This window comes from Nannospalax galili, unplaced genomic scaffold, assembly GCF_000622305.1.
Source record: "Nannospalax galili isolate Female #2095 unplaced genomic scaffold, S.galili_v1.0 scaffold388, whole genome shotgun sequence".
Lineage (NCBI taxonomy): Eukaryota > Metazoa > Chordata > Mammalia > Rodentia > Spalacidae > Nannospalax > Nannospalax galili.
Window position 1 is genome coordinate 1,493,080 of NW_008360304.1, and position 7,594 is coordinate 1,500,673.

The 7,594-nt window shown below is 47.9% G+C and overlaps 1 protein-coding gene across 8 annotated transcripts in view; it reads left to right on the plus strand.

Moving 5' to 3' along the window:
• The first annotated feature begins 2,121 nt into the window (after positions 1–2,121).
• The window catches only part of LOC103726770 (zinc finger MYM-type protein 5), a 32,763-nt gene continuing 27,290 nt past the window's right edge, over positions 2,122–7,594 (plus strand). For 2 of the 8 annotated variants that reach the window (XR_003847973.1, XM_029559252.1), the window contains exons 1-2: positions 3,036–3,133; positions 4,104–4,222. The gene's annotated coding sequence lies outside the window, so the exon portion shown is untranslated. Of the gene's footprint in view, positions 2,252–3,035; positions 3,134–3,652; positions 3,779–4,103; positions 4,223–7,594 lie in introns of those variants that run through there. The other 6 variants (XM_029559254.1, XM_029559253.1, XM_017795920.2 and 3 more) reach the window with 6 other exon arrangements.

Consider the following 7,594-nt stretch of genomic DNA (forward strand, 5'->3'; position numbering starts at 1 on the left):
CTGCTGGGCTTTAGATTTATCAAGAGTCTAAGAAAACCTCATTTATTGTAGGAATGGCTTTTACAATATGGACATAATCTAAAGACTTTTATCTAAACTTGCAACCAAACATTTACTGTTTATACCATAAACAAGCTGAACTATGTGCTCCTCTTGTGCCCTGGGCATAAGAGCTTGATCCCTCAGGAACCCTTCTTGCCCTCCATCCAATACAGTGTAAGAGATAGTGTATGAATGTGTCTATGCATGCCTTACATATGAAAGCACTGAAAGCAGTGTGCTTTCTCATTGCAAACAAAGAGAGAAATCTGTTGTTGCATGTGATACTCTTGGGCAAGATTCTCTGATAAGGGGGGGTTCTACCTTCTACCTCCCCATTTCATGCTATAAATACTGCTTCAATAAAAAATGAGTAAAGACCTAGCTGGGGAGCACAGTTTCAAGAGATATCTAACGGAACAGGTGCTCAGCAGTTGGGATCCTCTCTTGGCCTTATGAATGCTAAGAGTCAGGCTGTTTCTTTAATCAGGTATAACTGCACTGTGGCATAGAAATGTCCAAGTCTATAAACTCAGTGTTTACATATGCTTAACAGAAATTTACATATGCTTAACAGAAAAGGGATAGCTATTTTCAGCAGTCCTTAAAATGTTCCTATTATAATCAAAAAATTGTTTCCAACCTGTAATTAAGGACTTAAAATGTTGGTAACATCTATGAAATAAAGCATCATGTAATTTTTTGTTAATATTTTTATTTAAAAAGCATACAGAAAAAGCATAAAGCAGCAATGACATCAACTATATTTGAAGACCGTTTTATAGGGAATAAACTATCATTTGTCAATTTGTTCAGCATTACATAATTTTTTGGGGGGTCTTTTTGAGATAGGGTCTCCCTGTAGCCCTAGCTGGCCTGGATGCGCTATGGAGACCAGACTGGCCTCGAACTCACAGAGATCTGCCTCTGCCTCGGGAGTGCTGGGATTAAAGGCGGGCACCACCACACCCAGCATCATTACATAATTTTAAAAAGGCACTTTTATCAATCCATGGACAAGAACTTGTGTTAGATGGTCTATAAGTTTGACATTGAGTACACCTGCCTTTATCATACCCTAGAAAAAGGGGGGGGGGGCGTGATGGGCGCACGCCTTTAATCCTAGCACTCGGGAGGCAGAGGCAGGCGGATCTCTGTGAGTTCCAGGCCAGCCTGGTCTACATAGTGAGTTCCAGAACAGCTATCGCTACAGGGAGACCCTGTCTCAAAAAGACCAAAAAAAATAAAAAATAAAGAAAAATTTTAAAAAGTAAATTTTTAAACGTTTACAAAATTTTTCTTAATTTTTAAAGATACGTGACTAAATATATGGGCATGAGGTGAGGGAATCGGTTCACCTGGAACTGGAGTTACAGGTGTTGGGAGACACCATACATAGGTGCTGAGATCTGATATCCCTGTTTTCTACGAGACTATTAATAAGCACTCAACCTCAAAACCACCTCTAGTCGGCTCATATATATATATTTCTTTTTTTTTTTTTTTGAGATGGGGCTCGTATTCCAGGCTGTCCTTGAACTGGTGATCTCTCTGCCTCCATTTCTTAAATGCTGGTAATTACAGGCGTGATATGGACAGAGGGGTTGTTTTTTAAATCACATCTAAGCCAAAACAAAAACAGGTAGCAGGCAGTGAAATGTTTGCAATCCCAGTACTCAAGAGGCGGAGGCAGAAGGACCAAGAGTTCGAGGCCAGATTGTACTAGATAGCGAGAATTTTTCTTTAGATCCGTCTGGTGTTCAGACATTCCACAAATGGGTCCGTCAATTCCATCTAACCCAACATCATCAGTTGTAATTCCACTAACAACCGCCAGGGCGAGATACAACACTTTTGTCTTTGAACTGGCACCTAGTTGACGTGCTAAGAAAACAAGGTGTAGAGAAACAAAAGACCCTCGCATAGCTGGGCCCGGCATCCCAACGAGGTTACGAGCCGACTGCGCCCAGCGGGGCTCCCAAGCGAGGGCCGCTCCCCGACCCGGACCCCAACCACCCATAGTGGATGGCGAGGCCCGGGAGCGCACGCTGAGGGGCGACGACAGACCCAGGAAGCCTAGGACCTCGGGGAGCCCGGCTGGGGGAACCCGCGGCTTCATCTTGGCCCACGGTGTCGGGCGCTCCACACCATCGCGTGGGTCCCGAGGACGCCCAGGCGCCCACGCCGGAAATGGCCGAGGGAAAGGCCTAAGGTAAACGATCCGGGCTGCGCGGAGCCAAGTTTCGCGGCCCCACGGCGTTTGGCGGTGATGGTCCCCAAGTTCTCCCCGCAGATCCCACAAAATGGAAGACAACGTCTCCCGCCACAGCCATGGAGGAAGTTGGTGGGGGCTGTTCCCATGAGCGAGGCGAGATGGAAGCGCCTCCACGTCCCTCAAGCGCCCCCCCCCCCCAGGCGCGGCCCCGACCTCCCCTCGGCTCGCCGCAGGCCCTCCCCGGCTCGCCCGTCGCGGGGGCTTCGGGCACTGGACAGGGAAGACGCGGATCCATCGGGGCCACGTCTCCTAGGGCAGAGTAGCGGGGAACCGCGGTGATCCCCTGGGTGCCGACGCCCGGCGGCCCAGTCCCGGCCCCTCAGGTAGCCTCAGAACAGAGCAACTACCCCGCGTCCGAACGCGACCGGTCCGGCAGCCGCGCCACTCGGCCTCCTGACCCCGGCGGACTCGGCGGGTGGGGACCGGGTGGAAGGGGAGCACGGAGGGAGGGAGGGAGCGAGCGAGTGAGCGAGCCGGCCAAACCGGAGGCTGACGGAGGGCTAAGTAGAGCGGCAAGGCGGGGCGGTGTGGCCGACTCTTCCTTGACGGACAGCCGCTCGGATAGTCCAGAGAGGCGGGTCCTGAAAGAAGGCTGACCGAGCCAATGGACATGCCCGATGCGTTCCGGCCCGCCTCCGCCGGCAGCCAATGAACGCGCGGAGGGCGGAGCCTTCCTGGGCTGGCCGCGCCGGCGCCTCCTCCACCTCCTTCTCACCAGCGCTAAAGTCGGGACTGGACCGAGTGGAGTTGTGCGTGTAGCCGAAGGGGGGTGGGCCGGGGGAGGGGAGATTCGTTCCGCAGAGCTGCAGCCATAACCGGGTGAGGCTTATCCCCGCTGTCTCTCCAGTCGAGGGCCGCGGAGAGCGGAGGTGGCTGGGAGCATCGCGGGGTCTGGAGGAGGAGGCGGAGGCGGGTCAGGGCAGACCCGGGAGCCTCCCACAGACCCGGGCTTAACACACAGCGGCGGCCTGCGTCCCCGCTGTGGCGTCGGGGCCTCGGGGTGCGCTGGGGGCCGCGCTACTGTCAGGCCCGAGGGCTGTGAGAGCGCGGGTGCGGCCTGGCGGGTTGGCTGAGGCTGACGCCAGGGAGGGGATGGCGGTGGTTGCGGGGCCGGCGGCAGCTGCGGCCGGAGGTCTCGGGGTGTTTTCCTCTTGGTGCTGCGGGGAGGCCGGGGACGGCCTCGTTGGCGCTCTGGCTCCGGGCCTGTCTCGCATCTGTGAGCCTGGCCCGGACCCCGTTTTCGGTGGCGAGGATGGCCGCCTGAGTCCCGCGCGGACTTCGCCTCTCTTCCCGCGCTGTGAGGATTCTGGGCCGCTTCTAATGGTTTCACCTGGTACCAGTCGCGGGTTGTGGAGGGGGACGAACCTTGGGCCCTCGGCAAGTGCATATAGCTAATGGGGCCCAGTTATTATTTGAACCGCTTCCATCTATGTGTTGGTACTCGAGTGGTAGCGGCAACGCCAGGTAGGTAAGACGGGAGAAATAGGAATCTCTTGCTGGCATGGAGACAGTTTTTCCTTCTACCTTCCCAGAAGTGTGGTTTGTTTTTGTTTTTGCTTTTTTGAGACGTTCTCACTGTGTAGTCCCGGCTGGCCTGGAGCTACGCAGATTGGGCTGGCGTTGAATAACCCAGCGATCCGTCTACCTCTGCAGAGTGCTATGTTTAGAGCCTGTGTCACAAAGCCCAGTACTGTAGTTTTTCAGTAGTTGATTTCTATTCTCTTTGGGCAAGATTACTATAATAACACAGGAGTAACTAAAAACTCGTTGGTTTACTTTCTCCCTCTAGTGTTCTGGAGTTGGAGAGGCCTCCTAGCTGTTGGTACTACAGCATTTTTTTATTTTGTCTTAGTCTAGGACCTGGAATCACCTGAAGCATTCGGCAGAAATAAGGAAAACCTCTCTATTGTGAGTCATTTTACCCTGATTTCATGTTTAACACTGCCATTGAAAACTGGTTTTGCAGTGAGATTTGCCTTTCTCTTACCTCGAAGGTGAAGAGTAATTGTTTCAGTGGGCTCTGCCCCAGAGCCAAGCCAAATGGGCATTGACCTCCGTAGGCATTGCATGACACGGGTGCACTTACCTACATGCAGGCAATACATGCATAAAAAAATACATAAAATAAAATAAAAGAATGGATATCATTGGGGCTGGGTGGCATGCATACACATAAAATAAAAATAATAAATAAAATTTAAAAAAAGAATGGATATCTTTGGGGGTGGGTGAATTTTTTTTTTTCATACCATACCTGAAGTGATAATATTTCACCTTCCATGATAGAAGTTTGGTGAGATGATGGGATATGGAGTGTGGTTCTAGTGCTATTCATGGATGACCTTCACATGGAAAGGAAACTAATGAGAATTAGAAAGATTGGTAGGGTAACGTGTCACTTGACTTATAAAACAATTTTTCTCATCAAAGTTCCTAAGGTATTTACAACATTCTGCGGTGCAAAGGACTTGGTTTTGTTGTGAGCCATACTAAAGTTCAAATCTCTCTTTCATGTGACTTTGGCAAGTTACTTATTCTGTGAACATTTATTAGACACATTAAGTCATAATCTTCCCAAAGTGAAGATAATTTGGGGCTGGAGAGATAGCTCAATCTGGCTGCTTTTGCACGAGACCTGGGTTCAGTTCCCAGCATCCACATGGCAGCTTACTACTGTCCATAACTCCAGTTATTATCCAGTGTCCTCCTCTGGTCTCTGTGGGCATTGCATTCATAGGTACACTTACATACATGCAGGCAAAACACTCATACACATTAAAAAAAAAAGATTCCAAAGTTAAGAGAAGTTGAAAGAGTGAAAGTAAAGTATCAGTCTATAAGTTAGGAAACGTGTGTGTATATGGTTAATGGTGATAGCATTCTGATCTTCTTTATTTCCTTATATTTCTTGAGTTTTATTGTTCAACCTTTTTGCTGAATTTGCCTTTCTGCTGCAGTTGGTTTGTAGTTTTTAGGGCAGGGTCTCATGTAGCTGAGACTGACCTTAAAACTTGATCATTGGGACTGGAGAAATGGCTCAGTGGTTGAGAGCACTGGGCTACTCTTGTAGAGGACCTGGGTTCTCTTTGATTCCCAGCACCCACATGGCAGCTAACTGTCTGTAACTCTAGTTCCAGGGGAATCCAGTGCCCTCTTCTGACCTCTATGGGCATTGAAGGACACAGGTGTACTTACATGCAGGTAATACACTCATACACAAAAAATAAAAATAATAAAATATTTTTTTTTAAATAATAAAATATTTTTAAAACCCATAAAAACAAAACTTGGTCCTCCTACCTTCACCTTCGAAGTGCTGGAAGTCTCCAATGTGCACAGCCACCAGTGGTTTTTGCAGTACTGGGAATGAACACGGCCTGGTATATGCTAGATAAGCACCCTACAAACTGAGCTAAATTTATACCTCCTGTTACTAAGCTTTTAATTTCTAGCAGCTCTTTTTTTAAAAATTTGAAATGTAAATTTTGAAATGATCTTTGCTCACCTCTTCCCATCTAGAGTAGTTATAGGAATTTTAATTTTATGTTTTTTTCTTGAATTAAAAAAATATTTTAAAATTATTTTTATTTTATGTGTATGAGTGTATTGCCTGCATGTATGTGAGTGCACCCATATTGTGCAATGCCACGGAGGTCAGAAGAGGGCTTCTGATTCCCCTGGAACAGGAGTTAAGGACATGTCCTAGTTTGTTTCTTCATTGCTGTGACAAAAACTCTGACCACTACCAACTTGGGGAGGAAAGGGTTTATTTATCTTACATCTCCCAGGTCATAGTTCATCAGGGAACCCAAGGTAAGAACTCAGGGCAAGAACCTGGAGGCAGGAGCTGGAGCATAGGCCATGGAGGAACACTGCTTACTGTCTTGCTACCCTGGCCCTTGCTTAGCCTGCTTTCATATGCACACAGGCCCACCTGCCCAGGGGTGGCACCACCCACAGTGGGCTGGGCCCTCCCACATCACTCAACAATCAAGATGCCCCACGGATGTGGCCACAGGCCAACCCAATGAAGGCAATTCCCCAGTTGAGGCTCCCTCAATCCAGGTTATCAAGTTGACACTAAAGCTGTCCAGCACAGGATGGTTCATAGCCGCCATGTGGGTGCTAGAAATCGAACCCGGATCCTCTGCAAGAGCAGTCAGTGCTCTTAACCACTGAGCCATCTCTCCAGCCCCTCTTGAATTTTTTAAGATTCAAAGTTCAGTACACCTTAACATTAAAAAAATACTATTTTTATTGATATGTATGAGTATATTGCTTCAGTGTATGTAAGTATACCCATGTCATGCAGTGCCCTCAGAGGTCAGAAGAGGATGTTGGATCCCCTGGAACTGGAATCAGGAGACTAGAAGTTGTTACCCGCCGTGTGGGTTCTGGGAATGGTATCTGGGTCCTCTGCAAGAGCAGCCAGTATTCTTAACCACTGAGCCATCTCTCTAGCCCCATCTTTAACATTTTCTCATGTAAGCTAAATATTGACATATTTTTATGCAACATCTCATGTGTAACTTAGTTGCATTCTTGTTTCATACATCAACTTACACAAACATCCTTTTAGTTGAAACTACAGTTTCAGTATTGAGGCTAACAATTCTGCATTGATTCTCCCTATCTCCTTGATCATGGAACACTGCACAAATTTGGGTATCGTCCTTTCACTGGGGCTGTGTTGACTTTGTTTATTGTACTAGTTTTAGTATATGTGCTATGGGAGCAAGCATTGCATTATGTTTTTGTTCTCCTTGACTAATTTTCACATTTAATGTTATTCACAGATACTTGGTTTTTGTTATTGTTTTTGTTTTCTTCAGGAAAAAAGAAATGAGGCTCAGGTTGGGCTTCTGTGTAGCTCAGACTGGCCTCAGACTTATGTTGGGTATCCTGTCTCAGCCTCCCAAATGCTGAGATTATAGGTATGCATTACCACACAAGCTCAATAAAACTTAAAAAAAAATTTTTTTTAATGTGTGTGTGTGTGTATGTGCTCTTGTGTGTGGGGGCCAGCAGGGGCCAGAAGAGGTCATCAGATCAACTGGAGCTGGAGCTACAGGAGTGGATGCTGAGAATCAAACTCTGGTCCCCTGTTAAGAGTAGCAAGTGTTGGGGCTGGAGAGAAGCTCAGCAGTTAAGAACACTGGTTGTTCTTGCAGAAGACCCAGGTTCGAATCCCAGCACCCACATGGCAGCTAACAACTGTCTGTAACTCCAGTTCCAGGGGATCCAACAGCCTCTTCTGTTCTTCATGGGCATTACACACAT